This window comes from Topomyia yanbarensis, chromosome 3 (genome assembly GCF_030247195.1).
Source record: "Topomyia yanbarensis strain Yona2022 chromosome 3, ASM3024719v1, whole genome shotgun sequence".
NCBI classification, from domain to species: domain Eukaryota; kingdom Metazoa; phylum Arthropoda; class Insecta; order Diptera; family Culicidae; genus Topomyia; species Topomyia yanbarensis.
The window spans coordinates 152,507,288-152,526,628 of record NC_080672.1 but is presented as its reverse complement, the minus strand read 5'-3'; the positions used below and the strand labels follow the sequence as shown (position 1 = coordinate 152,526,628).

At 39.4% G+C, this 19,341-nt stretch overlaps 1 protein-coding gene across 9 annotated transcripts in view; it reads left to right on the top strand.

The window, feature by feature from the left end:
• Positions 1-9,700: 9,700 nt before the first annotated feature.
• Positions 9,701-19,341, top strand: part of LOC131692403 (guanylate cyclase 32E) — a 171,322-nt gene continuing 161,681 nt past the window's right edge. Inside the window, exons 1-2 of one of the 9 annotated variants that reach the window (XM_058979427.1) lie at positions 9,701-9,733; positions 10,197-10,737. The gene's annotated coding sequence lies outside the window, so the exon portion shown is untranslated. Of the gene's footprint in view, positions 9,946-10,141; positions 10,738-19,341 lie in introns of all 9 variants that reach the window. The other 8 variants (XM_058979430.1, XM_058979433.1, XM_058979429.1 and 5 more) reach the window with 8 other exon arrangements.

Here is a 19,341-nt window from a genome sequence, read left to right as displayed (position 1 = left end):
TCCCCCACCATCTCATGGCCAGTGTTGCAACAATTGCATGTCGCTATAACAATTTGAATTATTTTATTGTTCCTCTCTAGTATTGATAAAATATAGAACATGCAAAGTACACTAGTCGCATGCTTTTATTCGAACTTTTTGGCAGCCTCCGTTGATTAACTGCATAAATCGATTTGTTTGTGCAGCTCCTTGCTAGTAGCAAACTAAATAGCCTTTATCAGCGCTAACAAATAAGACAAAAGAATTTAAATTTGTGAAAATCTTCTCCTTCCTTCTTTTCAAATCTGCAACATTCTTTGAAAATATTGTTGGAATGTTGTTATTGAAAAACTGATCATGCAAGTTTGCTAGCACTGGCCACTAGATTGAAGGCGATGGAAAGACAGAATATTCGTTTTGGTTATGCTAGTATTGGTAGCCGAACGGAAAGGAAAGGCACAGGAATGGCACGAAAACGAGCGGGAGAGCGATAGTAGTGCTTTCTCGTGTTTTCATATATGAATATTGGTCGGTTGGTTTTTCTCATCATTCGTATTCGTTCAAGCACTAGCAAGCAGCCAGTCCACCGGAGGAAAGCAGTTGGCGATGATTACGGTCCGCAAAAGTGCCCCAGCTACTGGTGGCCCATCGCAACCAACTACCGATCAGGAACTATCGCCATGCTAGTATTTCGCCCCAACTAAAGGGCAACGGAGCAACTAATCCGCTGGCTAACATTCCAGCGTCTGGTTCGTAAGGTTGTGTATTACTTCAAAGTCGAGCTACGCTTACAAAACTCAGCCGTAATGAAGCCAGTGATGCCTACTTGGTCGGTTTGTGGGAGTGGGCGTAAATTACAATAAAAGCAACGGTTCTTTTCAGGACCAATCAATTGTGTTCTAGCGAGAGTTAAACTGAAACTTTCATTTTAAGGTGTGTAGCAAATTTTCAACAAGCAACATAATACGTTGTGTGGAAAGAAGTAGCTTGCACATGGAACAAAAATTTAAATTATCCTCTCGCTCGTTTCGTGCACTGATTTTCCATTCCTTTCTACTGTTATTATCAGTATTACCAAAACGAATGTGTTGTTGCATGTGTTTAAGAGAAACGTTGAAGTCGCATGCTTCTATTCGAGCTTTTTGGCAGCCCCCGTGAACTAACTGCATATGATTTTTTTGTGCAGCTCCGTGCTAGTAGCAAACAAAATGGCCCTACTAGTGCCTGATTCGTGAGATTGTGCAGGATTTCAAAGTCGAGCTAAGCTTATAAAGTTCAGCCGTAATGGTACCCGAAGAAGCCAGTCTTGTCGTTTTGTTCGAGGCTACAAAACAGTTCGCCAGGCACGTAACTATCATGCCAAAAATATCCAACGATCCAGCGCATCACCATCAACACCAACGCCGATACCAAAGGTTCTTTTCAGAACCACCATTATTACCATAGAGAATTATTTGAAAATTTCCCATTCAAACGTGATTCTGTTGAATATTATTAGATTTAAATTAACGTCTCGAATTGAAATCACGACGCTCTGGTTATGTGACAGACATTACCCACCCATCTTTTAATGTAGAATACATTTAAGGTTTCAATATAGGGGTCCCGTTTCAAAATATCGGCTGCGGCGCCGCGTCAGATTTTGAACGTTAATAACTTTTATCATACTAAACAGAATGATTTGATTTTTGGGCCAATTTGTTGCAAATATGTTCCTCTATGCTGTATTAAAATTTGAAGTATGTATAACATGCACTAATAACAAAAAAATGTGTTTTGAAAAATCTTTCGAAAACGACTCGGAAAAGTGAAAATTTTCAGCCCATCCCGCACAGAGCCGTCACTTTGGTAGACCAACCGAACAATAAAATAATGAAAAGTTTATATATAGGTCCACTACATGTTTGTTTCTATGGTTATTCGCATTGGGTTGCTTGACGAGAGCAGTTGGTGGGGGAAAGACGGCATATTCCTTTGGTTAGGCCATTAGAAGCCGGACGGAAAGGAAAGGCTCATGCACGGCACGAGAACGAGCGAGAAAGCGATAGTAGTGCATATTAGCGCGATTATATAAATATCTGTCGGTCGGTTTTTCTCATCATTCGTATTCGTTCAAGCACTAGCAAGCAGCCAGTCCACCGAAGGAAAGCAGTTGGCGATGACGACGGCGGAAAAAGTGCCCCAGCTACTGGTGACTCATCGCAACCCGATCAGGAACTGTCGCCCTGCAAGAATTTCGCCCCAACTAAAGGGCAACAGAGTAGGCTACCGTTCCAGCGTCTGGGTCGTGAGATTGTACAGGATTGCAAAATCGAGCTACGCTTACAAAGCTCAGTCGTAATGATGCCCCGAGAAGCCAACGATGCATACTTGGTCGGTTTATTCGAGGATGCAAAATAGTGCTTTCTGGCTCACCGTGTCCGCGGGGAGTGCGTCTGAATTATGCTCCCGCAATAAAACAATAAACGGTTCTTTACAGAACCAATTAATTGTGTTGTAATAAGAGTTAAACTGAAATTTACATTTTATAGTGTATAACAAATAATTTTCAGAAAGCTATATAAAAAATACGATGTGTGGAAAGAAAGAAAGAGAATTTAAATTTATCCTCTCTTGCTCGTTTTCGTGCACTGCTTTTCCGTTCCTTTCTGCTGCTACTACCATCATAACTAAAACGAATGTGCGTGTTCCCCCACAATCTCGGCCAGTGTTGCCACAATTGCATGTCGCTATTACAATTTGAATTATTTTATTGATCCTCTCTAGTATTGATAAAATATAGAACGTGCAAAGTACACTAGTCGCATGCTTTTATTCGAACTTTTTGGCAGCCTCCGTTGATTAACTGCATAAATCGATTTGTTTGTGCAGCTCCTTGCTAGTAGCAAACTAAATAGCCTTTATCAGCGCTAACAAATAAAACAAAAGAATTTAAATTTGTGAAAATCTTCTCCTTCCTTCTTTTCAAATCTGCAACATTCTTTGAAAATATTGTTGGAATGTTGTTATTGAAAAACTGAACATGCAAGTTTGCTAGCACTGGCCACTAGATTGAAGGCGATGGAAAGACAGAATATTCGTTTTGGTTATGCTAGTATTGGTAGCCGAACGGAAAGGAAAGGCACAGGAATGGCACGAAAACGAGCGGGAGAGCGATAGTAGTGCTTTCTCGTGTTTTCATATATGAATATTGGTCGGTCGGTTTTTCTCATCATTCGTATTCGTTCAAGCACTAGCAAGCAGCCAGTCCACCGGAGGAAAGCAGTTGGCGATGATGACGGTCCGCAAAAGTGCCCCAGCTACTGGTGGCCCATCGCAACCAACTACCGATCAGGAACTGCCGCCGTGCTAGTATTTCGCCCCAACTAAAGGGCAACGGAGCAACTAATCCGCTGGCTAACATTCCAGCGTCTGGTTCGTAAGGTTGTGTATTACTTCAAAGTCGAGCTACGCTTACAAAACTCAGCCGTAATGAAGCCAGTGATGCCTACTTGGTCGGTTTGTGGGAGTGGGCGTAAATTACAATAAAAGCAACGGTTCTTTTCAGGACCAATCAATTGTGTTCTAGTGAGAGTTAAACTGAAACTTTCATTTTAAGGTGTGTAGCAAATTTTCAACAAGCAACATAATACGTTGTGTGGAAAGAAGTAGCTTGCACACGGAACAAAAATTTAAATTATCCTCTCGCTCGTTTCGTGCACTGCTTTTCCATTCCTTTCTACTGTTATTATCAGTATTACCAAAACGAATGTGTTGTTGCATGTGTTTAAGAGAAACGTTGAAGTCGCATGCTTCTATTCAAGCTTTTTGGCAGCCCCCGTGAGCTAACTGCATTAAATGGTTTTTTTGTGCAGCTCCGTGCTAGTAGCAAACAAAATGGCCCTACTAGTGTCTGATTCGTGAGATTGTGCAGGATTTGAAAGTAGAGCTAAGCTTATAAAGTTCTGCCGTAATGGTACCCGAAGAAGCCAGTCTTGTCGTTTTGTTCGAGGCTACAAAACAGTTCGCCAGGCACGTAACTATCATGCCAAAAATATCCAACGATCCAGCGCATCACCATCAACACCAACGCCGATACCAAAGGTTCTTTTCAGAACCACCATTATTACCATAGAGAATTATTTGAAAATTTCCCATTCAAACGTGATTCTGTTGAATATTATTAGATTTAAATTAACGTCTCGAATTGAAATCACGACGCTCCGGTTATGTGACAGACATTACCCGCCCATCTTGTTTTATTGTGACCACGACTAACGGTTTAATATAGACACCCCATTTCAATATTTCTGAAGGAACAGAAGGTCGAGTTTGGAAAGTTTGTAACTTTCATTGTACTTAACCAAATTACACAATGTTCGCACTAATGATTCAGAAATATGATCAGGAATCTTCTGTTAGATTTGTAAGTATGTATAATTTACATGAATAAAGAAAAATTGATTTTCAGGAATCAATTATTATCTGTTCTTCCATTGGCCAGTACTACGCGACTTCCTCATGCTAACAATTAATTTCATCGTTAGCCATCTCCCTCACCAAGGCCAACAACGCCAACAAAACCGGTCCTTTTCAGGACCACCATCATTTTTGTAAAGAATAATTTGAAATATTCCTCGCCCAAATCACCTTTTGTCCGAAAATTCCAATGAGTATCAAAATATTTAAAGAACGTGTTCCTTATGTATTCTACATCTCTCCGGTTATGTCGCAGACATTACCCACCCATCTTTTTTTGAAAGAATCTGTACTTTTTAAGAAAACATTAACATTTTTTACCAAAACTTGGTTAAGTGTTGTTTCAATATTTGCAGAAAAATATTACAGAATGCTCTTTTTTAGCAAATTTCATGGGGCGCATTTATTTTGCGTTGCTCTTTCATGAGATTTCACCATAAATCCTTAATGGCAATGAAGTTCTTTTATATTTACTATTCTGAAAAAAATGTATACCTTACAATATGGCATTTTGTTCGATGATTGGCATCATGCGATGTTAAGGAATAAAACCACGTTAAAATTTTATTGAATACATTTAATCAGGGAAAAATCTAGGTTAAAATTGAAAGTTCCAACATCGATAGAATAAGAAGTTTTATGGACTTCTTCAGGATGATTTTACACCGCTTTAAGATGGTTTAATAGCGCTCATATAATTGTTTTCCAAACTGCTAGGTCAGGAGTAGGTTTTATGCTGTTAGTTTAATATCACACCTGAAGAGTAGAATAGAACTTTAATAAAACTTTTACTCCTATGATAGTTTGCATAACAAGTTCTACTGATTACAATAAAACTGGGCCAATTTGTCATAACATGGGTTTACAGCAGCATGTAGGAAGTACATATAACCATAAATAATTGAAAGTTCCAACATCGATAGAATAAGAAGTTTTATGGACTTCTTCAGGATGATTTTACACCGCTTTAAGATGGTTTAATAGCGCTCATATAATTGTTTTCCAAACTGCTAGGTCAGGAGTAGGTTTTATGCTGTTAGTTTAATATCACACCTGAAGAGTAGAATAGAACTTTAATAAAACTTTTACTCCTATGATAGTTTGCATAACAAGTTCTACTGATTACAATAAAACTGGGCCAATTTGTCATAACATGGGTTTACAGCAGCATGTAGGAAGTACATATAACCATAAGGTTGGCATAGGTGGTTTCAAATATTATTTTATTAAACGCTATAAAATTTCAATATAACCAAAATTGTTACTTGGGTGTTGCTGATGAAAAACTCTAGGTAAACCAGGAGCTATCAAGATTTGTGACCGGTTCGAACGAAGGTTCAAGCCGGTATGGAAAAAAAAGTTAAAAAATCGTAGTACACGTGTAAAGCAAATTTCGGGATCACAGTCATTCCATAGTTTTAAGCCTCAAAATGAAAACTATATTATTGTCAAACGGCATTCATTTTCGACGGAAGAAATATGTGTTAAATTGTAGCTAAAGAAATGCCTTGTGAAAAATAGAACGAATAAAGTTATAAAAATGTTTTATTTATTTCTCTTCGTGCTTCTTCTGGAATTTTGATACAAAAATAAAAAAAAATGCCGAAATATGACCCATTTAAAATCATCTGGATTTTTATTGAAGTGGAATATCTAACCAAAGATGACGCTTGGTAAAATATTTTGAACGCGAGGGTCTGCAATGTTTGAATTTTTATCTACGTAGTTAATGGACATCCCCCAGGTTGAAACGAATGTTGCACCCAGCTTGTAAGTAAATCGTGGATTTCTTTATTCACAGCTGCTGTGACTCGCTGGAGGTGTATGGTGAACTACCATGCGGTTTCATCGTTTCCATGCATTAGGGGTATATACATAGATTTTTTATTTTCGAAAAATTATATCTCCGAAACCTCTAGTTCTGAAATATGTTTGGAGATGTGGTGTAGAATTGAATGATCTTTCAAATAAAAATATAAAAGTATGAAGTAGTTAAGGACCCTCGCAGCGAAAATCAAGAAAAACCAATTAATACGTAATTTGTTCATATAAAACCCAATGCAGTGAAGACCCGTTTTTATCAGCCCCTTGGTGAATTTTAGGCTGATAAAATGGGGACATTGATAAAATCGGGACATACATTTTTCGTTCTTTTTAAGAAACTGAAGCTCTTTAAATATTCTTCTTTGTTCCCTAGATATAGCCTCATAACTTTTCTTTAATTTAATTCGCTTAAGGGGGTCTAACAGCGCAAAACTAAATTTTTTTTTGCATATTTCGGATCTCTAAAATAAGAAAAATATGCTTAAGAAAGAAGTTACTCGAATTCAACTTGGTTCATCTGCCCGAACCCATCAAACTACCAACTATCAATTTTCATATGAAGCTGATAAAATCGGGTCAAAAAGCTGATAAAATCGGGGTTGATAAAATCGGAGGCTGATAAAGTCGGGTCTTCACTGTATTTTTCAAAGTTTACCATATTTTCTTGAAACTACACTTGAACATCTTTCATTTGACCTATTACCGATAAAAATCGGTGCAGCTGTTCAAAAGTTATGAATTTATAAAAAATTCAGCTTTTAAAAAATCACGACTTTTTGGACCAGCGACACCCTAATGACGAAATACAAAAATACGTATGTAATATTTTTCGGTAAGGAACGATTCTACCAAATATTACAGAATTCTATATATATATATATATATATATATATATATATATATATATATATATATATATATATATATATATATATATATATATATATATATATATATATATATATATATATATATATATATATATATATAATATATACAGGGTGTTTGGTTCATGGTTAAGAATCTCTCGGGGGGTGATACACTGCCATATTTGGAGAAAAAAATTGTTCTACACATACCATCAAATCTCAACCGTTACAGAGTTATTGAACTTTTAGTGTAAAAAACTTATTTGTCTTAAAATACCTCCAACTTTAAAAGTATACTTTATATTTTAAATGTTTGAGTTCCATTCGAAAGGTGAGAAAATTTCGCATTGAGGCATGCCCTCACATGTTTCAGCTAATGAGTTTAAGTAGCCTTTTCAAAGTAATTTATTGAAAATTAAACAATTTTAAACGATTTTTCGTTCATTTCTTGAAAATCCTAATAGTTAACCTCATCATTTTAATAATTCAGATTGTTAGCTGCTTAATTCGTTCTTTGACATGATACACTTACCTTTTCTTATTTTCATGATTTTGGGTTATTCTACTTGGATATTTTTATCTCATTTTCACTAGTACCAGCTCTAATTGAAAATTTATGGCACTTATTGTACTTTTTTTCTTTTTATTCGAAAGCCAGGAAAATTTTACAGTGAAAAATGTATTAATACCTTTCAGTTAAGTGAATTTAGTATTCTTTTAAAAGTAAATTAGTTTAAAGTTAGTGCTATTATTAGAATTTTCGTTATTTTTTTTAAATAGTAAATAATAAACATCACCATTATTATCATGGGAATAATGCATCTCAGCAAGTTCTACAGTTCTTTCTTTGACTCCATTCAATTATCTCTTTTGGTTTCGACGCAAAATCGTTTTTATCACATCGTTTCATATACAAAATAACGATTTCGAACCCACTACATTTGTGGAGGGCCCATGCTGTGTTAACTATTAAATAGTAGCAAAATGAAAAGAGATATAGACAAAGTGTCTAATACAAAGTTATAGAGAACATTAAGGGGCATCAAATGAACAATAGTAACGATAAATTTTGTTGATTAATAATTAGAATAATTAAAAAACTCTTCAAAAACACAAATTTTGAGTTATTTCGTTAGTAAAAAAATCATTTAGTACACTTAACTAAAAGATTTTTGTACATGCATTGATAGGACATTTTCTCAGCTTTCCAATGAAATCTTGTAAATAACGATATAAAGCATATTTTTTAGATTAGAGTCTTTTAAGCACTTACAAGTCGGTTACAGGAAAAGTATAGTATTGAAATTACAAAGAAATGAGAAGAGATAGAAATATGACATCCAAGAACAAATTATGAATCGTCCTAAAACCCAACTTTTGGATAATGGATATTGCTATAATCATACTTCATTATTTCGAGAAAATTAGCAAAAACCTCCGCAAAAACACTAACTTTTAACTACTTTACAGCTAAAAGGTAATTAATACTAATTACTTAAAAAATATGAGAACATCATTCAATAGAAAATTTTCTCACCTTTCGAATGGAACTGAAACATTTAAAATACAAAGTATATTTTTAAAGTTAGAGGTATTTTAAGACAAATAAGTTTTTTACTCAAAAAGTTCAATAACTCTGTAACGGTTGAGATTTGATGGTATGTGTAGAACATTTTTTTCCTCCGAATATGGCAGTCTATCACCCCCCGATAGATTCTTAACCATGAACCAAACACCCTGTATATATATATATATATATATATATATATATATATATATATATATATATATATATATATATATATATATATATATATATATATATATATATATATATATATATATATATATATATATATATATATATATATATATATATATATATATATATATATATATATATATATATATATATATATATATATATATATATATATATATATATATATATATATATATATATATATATATATATATATTAAAAGAAATAGAAGAAGAAATATAAAAAAACTCTTTTAACACTATTTATGCTTAGTAATACGGGAAGAACAAAAAGCCCTCGTAAACAAACTTATGATATTTGTAGAATCCCCCGTCCCCCATGATTCTACGTGATTTATGAACCTACCTTAGTCGATGGCTTCACCCACTGTAACCGGCTCATGAAAAACCGCATGAATGAAACCAGAATGAAAAACCGAATCTAGCCGAATGAGCACGTGGTTTGCGCTCGTATTCTTCTGTTTTTCTTACACACGATAACGTTAACCGTGCATAGTATGCGTGCCCGCCCATTGAATATTGGTAGCATTTCATTGTGCTTTCCTCCGCTGCCGTCTTAACAAATGCCGCAACACACCCTGTTTATGCCTGGCAGCTGACCGGTGTTTTGTTTGCGAATCGCTTCGGCTATGTTCGTATGTTTATGCTTAGCCCTTTCGGACGCGAAGCAAACGGTTCGTCCAGTAGAAGACGAATTGTGAAAATATTGAGCGCTATGATTTTTATTTACACTACATGCAGGGAGCCTTTACTATGCAGACGAAGTAGTAGCGCTGTTCAGTTGCTCGCATGACTTCGTCGGGATCGGACGCTTTTTTATGGTATAGTTGTGTTGTGCACGGTTGCATAAAAAGTGCAGTTTAGTGTGTTGGGTGGCTGATCAAGTGATCTGAGTGTATTTGTTTTATTTGCAACCTCACGGGGATGCATATGGCTCATGTTAGGTGTTGCACCGAAACGAAGTGCATTCACTTTCACCTGAGTATGAACAAGAAAAAACTCTTTCGATAAATTCCTTTCATCAGATTGATGGGTTAGTGAAATATGCAGTAATTATTGATCGTACAGGGTTTACTATTCGATTTCGTGAATACTGTTACTGTGCTGATTGCGTTTGTGTTATGATAAATTACCAGATTTGCGTGATTATTGAACTCACGCACGACGTTGAGTTCAACGATCTCATCAATGTTTTGTTTTCGTCGTTTTCATGAATCTATTGAGTGAAGAATAAGGAAAAAGATACGTGTAATAATAATTGCGAAAATTTATTTTTAAAATAAGATGCTGTGCACCGATTCGCTAGAACTGGGCCGTGTCACCGTCGGTCGGTTTGTTGAACGTTGAACGCGACGCCGCGTTCTAGTTTTACAATTTTAGTTTTCATCTTACATTCTGCGGTTTATGTGTGCGTTGTGGAAATCGTATGTGGTTTTTCGTATCTCTTTTGATTGCGTAGCAAAAATAACCTTGAGTGATTCGTGCTATGAACAAGTTTTCAAGTTGAGGCTGGACATTTTTGCTCACTTTCCCTATCCATTAATTGCAATGTATCTATGTTGTGTATCCGTGTTAAAGTTCAGCTTTCCAGTTTTACTAGTAGTGTGAGTTCTTCAAGCAATTGAACAACAATTATTGGAAATGTCACAATCTGGTTCGTGGTTATGGATGTAATACCGTTTGGTAGTATGTATTATGTTTATATCCGATCACTGCGGGAAGTTTCAAGAAATTTAAGTCGACCAAAAAGTTAAGCGCGGCCATGTTTTATCCGTTAAAGAAATTTTTTTGAAGTGTGCATCCGCCGAATTCGGTTTTCTATTAGGTGAGTTTCTATTTATTCCTGAGATCTTAATTTCATGTTTTATTTTTGTGAAGTGTCAAATCTGTTTGATTAAATATGCAATTTAAAATATATTAGGAAAAACCTGTTTTAATCCACCTAGTGGTGCAATTGTGCCTTTTTCATTTATCCAAACTATTGTTTAATAGCTGGTTCGTACAATATAACATTATGGAAATTTCTTTCATTCTTATTACACTTGGTAAGTATATAAAAAAGCACCTTTTTGCATTCATCGCGGTATCATCCACAATCCGTAACTCCGGAGCCGGAAGTCGGATGAAGATGGAATTTAATATCAGTTTCCGGTGACGCAACACCTTTCATTTGAGACTAAGTTGATCAAATCGGTCCAGCCATTTTCGCGAAACCAATATAACCGTTATTCTGAATTTGGACGCTTCCGGATCCGTCGATGGTGGCCAGTGTGGCCAAAAAGACTTTGAATGACTGTTGGTGACCTAGATCTACAAATTCAGCAGTTGTGTTTACATTTTGGAAAAAAAATCACCTTTTTACATTCATCGTAGAATTCGTTAGAATCGGGATTTGCTGCGCGATCGTGCGTATCACCCTGTAATTCAGGAACCAGAACTCGGATCCACACAAAATTCAACAGCAGCTGATGGACCTTTCATTTAAAATCAAGTTTGTCAAAATCGGTTCAGAAAATTCCGAGAAACCGATGTGGACAAATCAACATTTTTTTTAGTAACCAACTCAACTCTTTATCCGGAAGAAGATGTCGGTTGAAAATGAAATTCAAATTAACAAATCCGCACATACACACACATACATACATACATACATACATACATACATACATACATACATACATACATACATACATACATGCATACATACATACAAACATACATACACACATACATACACACAGATATTTTGCGATCTAGGCGAACTGAGTCGAATGTTATATGAGACTCGGCCCTCCGGGCCTCGGTTAGAAAGTCAGTTTTTGGAGCAATTGCATAACCTTTCTATATGAGAAAGGCAAAAGAATAATATTTAATTAGCTTAATCAGCATGAGTTCAATGTTATCTTCATGTGATTATATTTTGAAATGTTGGTGGAATGGGTTTGAAACGTATACGGGGTGGATGAAGGAAATGCGGGCGTGAGGGTGGTCCAAGGGGAGGGGAGTGATGAAGGAGGGAGGTGTCCGGGCAAGGTGGGGGGAGGGGCGGCGACGCAATACTCAACTGTATATTTTGCCGTCCATTTGAGACTTGGTTTGAGAAAATCGGTTCAGTCATCACCGAAGAACCGATGTGACTTTAATTGTGGAATATGCTCGGAATTCCGGACTTCCGGAATCGTCGATAGTGGACAATATATTCAAAGAATGTTTGATTGGCAATCAGTGATCTAGATCTGCGAGTAGAAGTAATTTGGTGACCATTTCAATAGTTTTTAGCCTTTGAGGTATTACGATTGTACCGATTTATATGGGAAATTCCAGTGTATCCTTACTAACACCCCTGTAACTCCGGAAGCAAGAGTCAGAACCGAATGAAATTCAGCAGCAGTCATTTGTATTACTGTATCTTTCATTTGAAATCAAGTTTGTAAAAATCGGTAGAGAATTCGTTGGGGAATGGGTGTGATATTAGCTTAGGATCTTGGCGGGTTCCCCGGGGGCGTCATGACCCGTCATAGGTGGCCAATGTGGTCAAAGCTGCTCATTAGTGATCCAGACCCGCAAACTAGAGTAATGTATCATCAATTTTAATTTGTTTTACATCGTTTGAACATCATGGTTGTACCAGTTTATATGGGAATTTGCTGTGTGACCGCACTCTTCAACCCGTAACTCCGGAACCGGAAGTCGGATCAACTAAAAATTCAATAGCAGCTTATGGGAGCGTTATACCTTTCAGATGAAACTAATTTTGCGAATGTCGGCCTCAGCCATCTCTGAGAAAATTGTGTGAGTTTAAATGACACACACACATATACACACATACACACACTGACATTTGCCGATCTCGACGAACTGAATCGAATGGTGTATGACACTCGGCCCTCCGGGCCTCGGTTAAAAAGTCGATTTTTACAGTGATTGCATAGCCTTTCTTTATATGAGAAAGGCAAAAACACCCACATTATAAACCAAAAATATCCATGCACTAATTTGATGTGCGAATTGTAATCCTACTTGCTCGCGACTAGAGTAAATAATCCGGTGGAAAATGACTTGACTGACCACATGTTTTACGACGTGTTCGCGAAATAACGACTAGATTGGAATTGTACATCGTATTAAATACCACCATGATAACAAACTGATACAAAACTTTTTAAAATGGGTGTAAAATCACTTGAATTTGCCAGTCTAGATCAATAATTACTAACCAATGTCGATTTGACCACATTCGTCACCTACGACGGATCTGCATTCCATATAAGCCGGAACTGCTCAAAGAGGAGAGTAAAAGAAAATTCCTAATTAAATTTGTATTTTTGATGTCAAATGTCTTTAAAATGCATGAAACGTCGATATTTGATACAATCTCGAAAACAATTTTTACCTTTCTCATATAAAGAAAGGCTATACAATCACTGAAAAAATCGACTTTTTAACCGAGGCCCGGAGGCTCGAGTGTCATATACCATTCGATTCAGTTCGTCGAGATCGGCACATGTCTGTGTGTGTGTGTTATTTAAACTCACACAATTTTCTCAGAGATGGCTGAACCGATTTTCACAAACTTAGTTTCATCTGAAAGGTATAACGCTCCCATAAGCTGCTATTGAATTTTTAGTTGATCCAACTTCCGGTTCCGGAGTTACGGGTTGAAGTGTGCGGTCACACAGAAAATTCCCATATAAACTGGTACAACCATGATGTTCAAATGACGTTAAACATATTAAAATGGGTTCAAAATCACTTTAGTTTGCGTGTGTGGATCACTTATGATAAATCAAAGTAGCTTTGACAACATTGGCCACCTATTCATGATGCCTCCGGGGAACTCGCTAAGTTCCTAAGATAGTATCACAACTAATAACCCAGCGAATTCTCTACCGATTTTTACAAACTTGATTTCAAATGAAAGATACAGTAATGCCATTGACTGCTGCTGAATTTCATTGGGTTCTGACTCTTGGTTTCGGAGTTACAGGTTGGTTAGTAAGGTTACACTGGAATTTCCCATTTAAATCGGTACAATCGTAACACCGCAGAGGCTAAAAACTATTGAAATGGTCACCAAATTACTTCGATTCGCACGTCTAGATCACTGATTGCCAATCAAACATTCTTTGGATATATTGTCCACTATCGACGATTCCGCAAGTCCCGGATTCCGGGCACATTCCACAATTTAAGTCACATCGGTTCTTCGGTGATGACTGAACCGATGTTCTCAAACCAAGTCTTTTGTTTTGTAAAAGTTGTGGGTGATATTGTGTTTTCGAGCATACCAAGTATTTTTTTTGAATTTTAAACACTGTGTTATTTAGGGTGATTTTAAATTTATTTCCCGATTGATTTTATTTTTCGATAGTGCGTAAAAAGAGCTTCCAGTATCCGTATAGATATTAAATCTATCCATGAATTAAAGTTATTTTTTAATAGTTTTTGTATAATATGCAGTTGGAGTAAGTTGGCGGTGACGCATGCGGGTCAAGTTGGCGCTACTATAGTCATCAAATATTTTTATTTTTGGAATTCACTCCAAAGTAAAACTTTGTGTATCTCGTTAATGCAGGGGATATTTGCTTCGGCCAATCGCCTGAAGAATTTCGAAAATATGCTTTTGAATATGGAATACGCGACAAGGTAAAATGCCGGGGTATAGAGACTGAAATATATTGGCAATTGTCGGCTAATATACATTTTTATTGAAAAAACTTTCAGCACAAACCTTTGATATAATTGAATCTCCATTTTCTGGCGTATTCATACATACCGCCAACTTACTCCGGGGTCGGGAAAATTGGCGGGTTTTCCGCGTAGCACATTTTTGTCTATAAAAACAAAAAAAATTCAACAAACACTTTGATAAAATTCAGGGATGTTGGCAACAACCACATGTTCTATTTTGCAAGATCTATCTACATCAAAGCGGTAAAAAATGGAAACTTAAAACATCGCAAACTAGCCCCGTCTGCCCTATACTTTTTGTTTAAAGTGAGTCTGCGTCAACTTTCGTGGTAGTAGTGGGATACGTGCTAAGTGATATAGAAATGCAATAGACATTTCCACAATTCTATTGAACAAAACCAGCTAATGAATCATAGTTTGGATAAATGAGAAAGGCGCAATTGCACCACTAGGTGGATTAGAACAGGTTTTTAAAACAAGGTTTTTCCTTTCTCGTCTAGAAAGGTTATGCAATCGGTCGGAATTTCGACGTATTACTTGGATTTGGATGTTTAGATCATTAATTACCCATCGAACTTGCTAAGTCCCTAAAAAAATGTCATACCTATTTCTCAGCGAATAATTTATCGATTTTTACAAACTTGGTCTCAAATGAAAGGTACAGCGTTCCCACTGGCTGCTATTGAATTGCTAATTGATCCGAATTCCGGTTCAGGAGTTACAGGGTGATGAGTTCGAACACGCAGCAAATCCCGATTTCAACTATTTGGCGATAAATGTAAAAAGTTGAAAATTTTTCCAAAATGTGTCCACAACTGCTTGGATTTGTAGGACTAGGTCACTAACAGACCTTCAAAGTCTCTTTGGCCACCTTGGACACCATCGATGGTTCCGGAAGCCCCGGCGAAAGCACCCAAATTGAAAATAACAGTTACATCGATTTCTCAGTGATGACTGGATGTAAGCAGAAACAGGGGGCCCATGAAATTTCAATAATCGTATTCGTATTTTTGATGCCAAACATCCTTCATGCATGGAATGACGAGGTTTTATGTTAAACCGAAAAAAATATTTTGAGAAAATTAGACTGAGAATTTCCGTCGGAATTTCGACCTTATAACCGCGGTCCGAGTCTTTTATACCATTAGATTTAGTTTGTGGAGAACGCCAAAGGTCTGTGTGTATGTTTGTGTCAAATAGTGTCACTTAATTTTCTCGGTGATGGGTGAACCGATTTGCACAAACTTCGTTTCAAATGAACGGTATAACGCTCCCATAAGCTACTACTGAAGTTTAACCGACTTCCAGTTCCGGAGTTACAAATAGAAGAGTACAGTCACATAGCAAATCCTCTTATAAACTGGTAACACCATAGTGTCCGAGTGATGTAATACATATTCCAATAGGTTTAACATTACTTGGATTTGAGGGTCTTTTTTTCTTTTTTTTTTACAATGGAGAAGACGTTTACGTACTAACCCAGTACACGTGCTATTAGTAGGTATCCAAGCTACCACACGGGGTGTACTGGGGGCGAGTCGGGCTCGAATGGTGACGCTGCCATTAATACCGACTAAACTCCATTGGGCTCCGCCATTGTTCCCCCCAGGGACTACCTCTCGGTATTACTTCTGGGGGGATGGCTGTACTTGATGTACTCATTCACTCTCGCTCACGCGTTCATACGTGCTGTATGAGGCTTACTTGGGTGCTCTCTCTATCGCACCTTGATTCACTCTCTAACACTCCACATGAGGCTGACTTTTGTGCACACCTTTTTCGTTCCTTGCGAGGCTGACTTGTGTGCTCACCTTTTTCATTTCTTGCTAGGCTTACTTTTGTGCTCGCCTCTACCATACCATGTGAGGCTGACTTGGATGCTCACCCTATCACTTGGTTCACTCTCGATCGTGCCACTCTATTATACCCCTGTCACTCCCCCTGGCATCCCATGTGGGACATTTTTCTTAGGCCCAACTTCTGACATACCATGCGAGGCTGACTTGTGTGCTCACCTTTCTCATTCCTTGCTAGGCTTACTTTTGTGCTAGCCTTTACCATACCATGTGAGGCTGACTTTTGTGCTCACCCTTAACATACCGTGTGAGACTGACTTGGATGCTCACCCTTTCACTCCTCTGTCACGCCAGGAGGCATCGATAGCTAAGTCCCAACATACTACGCTACGACCCTCCCATCTTGGCATGAGGCAGTCCACATATACGCCTATACACTCGCTCTTCTGTCTTGCTTCAGGGTGGCTGGGTTTACCCCTTACGCGGTTGCCAGTCGCTGCGCCAAACCTGCCTTAGCATGGACAGACCATTCACTCACTTTTTTGCACTCGGTCTTTTTCGCTCCAACTAACCAATCACTAGTTAGTCGTGCCCATCGTCTGTTGCTAGGTTAGCCAAATTACCTGTAGCCTACAGGCAATCTGGGTGGTAGCAGCCGAGACTGCGTTCCACTTCTCCACCGATTAACACATCCGCTGAATAAGGGTATCAGGGGTTGTGTCCCAGCCACAGACGTCAAGCATTGCTCTTCTTTCGACGTCGAACCGAGGACATACGAACAGTATGTGTTCGGCAGTTTCGTCTACACCTGGTCAGTCCGACAAGGACAAATACGCCGATGTCCTTAAATCGATGAAGGCGGCCGAAAGTCTCTCGGCCCTTGGGCAGGATGTGCGTAGCGTAAGACGCACCAATACGGGAGAGATGCTCCTGGTGCTGAAGCGAGGCGCACAATCAAGTGCAGTATATAAGGCCTTGGCCCAAGAGGTCCTTGGTGAGGGCGCCCAAATCAGGTCGCTAGGTGCGGAAACAACTCTCCAGTGCAAGCACTTGGACGAGTTCGCGACCGCAGAAGACGTCGTCGCAGCCGTCAAGGAGCAATGCGGCGTCACAATCGAGCGGGCCTCTGTGCGATTGAGGGACGGACCCTCTGGCACCCAAGTAGCCTACCTCAGGCTACTGAATGCGGATGCCAAAAAGGTAACCGAGAAAGGGAAGCTGAAGATCGGCTGGTCGGTATGCCCTATTAGTATACCCCAGCCGCCTTCAGTGGACAGGTGCTATCGGTGCCTAGAATCCGGCCATAAAGCTTACGAATGCAAAGGCATAGACAGGAGCAAGCTATGTCGTCGATGCGGCGAGGAGGGGCATAAAGAGCGGGGGTGCACTAAGGCATATAAGTGCCTTATCTGCACCGCTAAGAAGCAAGCCCATAAACATGCTATGGGCGGACCTTCGTGTCCCTTCGGCGAGTTAAATAAGAAGAAGCCGTGAGAGTCACACAGCTAAATCTTAACCATTGTGCAGCAGCCCAACAGCTGCTGTGGCAGTCGGTCTCGGAGTCGAGGACAGATGTCGCCCTCTTATCAGACCCGTACAGCATCCCTGCCGGCAACGGCAATTGGGTGTCGGACGGGTCTGGAATGGTGGCAATCTGTACAACGGGAAGGTTCCCGGTTCAAGAGGTAATACACCCCTCCGCCGAGGGTGTGGCGATTGCCAAGATCAATGGTGTGTTCTATTGCAGCTGCTACGCCCCACCAAGGTGGCCAATAGAACAGTTCTACCAGATGATCGACAGGCTCTCGTCGGACCTCGTGGGCCGGAAACCGGTAGTAATAGCGGGAGACTTCAACGCTTGGGCAGTGGAGTGGGGCAGCCGCTGTACAAATAGCAGGGGTCAAGCGCTAATGGAAGCGTTTGCGAAACTCGATACTGTGCTAGCTAATGATGGCTCCGCTAGTACATTCCGTAGAAACGGAGTGGAGGCGTGGATTGATTTGACCTTTGCCAGCCCGAGTCTGGCTCCAGGCATGGAATGGAGGGTAGACGAAGGCTACACCCATAGCGATCATTTAGCAATCCGCTTTAAGATCAACTATGGTGTGCAGCATCCGAGGGCGGGAGATCCGTGTCAGGTACGCGGGTGGAAGTCCAATCACTTCGACAGCGAAGCTTTCACCGCGGCCCTGGGACTGGAGGCCAACACCGACAGTCTAAGCGGGGATGCGCTGGTAGCTGTTCTACCACGCGCGTGCGACGCCACTATGCCGAGAAAAACACTGCCAAGAAACGGTAGATGCCCGGTATACTGGTGGAGTGCCGAGATTGCAGCTCTACGGTCAGCCTGTCTCAGAGCTAGACGTAGGATGCAAAGAGCTCGCACCGAGGATGCTAGAGAGAACCGCCGTGAAGTGTTTCGAGCTGCGAAATTAGCCCTTAACAAGGCTATTAAAAGCAGCAAGAGAGCGTGTTTCGACAACCTGTGTGAGAGTGCCAACGCGAATCCGTGGGGTGACGCCTACCGGATTGTGATGGCCAAGACCAAAGGGGGCTCCTCACCCCCAGAACGGTCTCCGGACCGGTTGGCAACGATTATCGAAGTACTCTTCCCGTCTCGAGCCACAAGCCCCTGGCCACCTGCACTACGAGACAGTGCGGGCACGGTCGAAATGGTGGCTCCAGTGACGAATGAAGAACTACTCGCAGTGGCTAAATCCCTAGCAATGAACAAAGCTCCAGGGCCGGATGGAGTTCCAAACAACGCTCTCAAGGCAGCGATCATAGCGAACCCGAACATGTTCAGGCTAGCTATGCAGAGATGCCTTGACGAGTGCCGTTTCCCCGATAGATGGAAAAGGCAGAAACTGGTGCTGTTGCCGAAGCCCGGGAAGCCTCACCCCGTACGCGGAAGGTACGGACGGTCTGTCAAGCAACCAGTT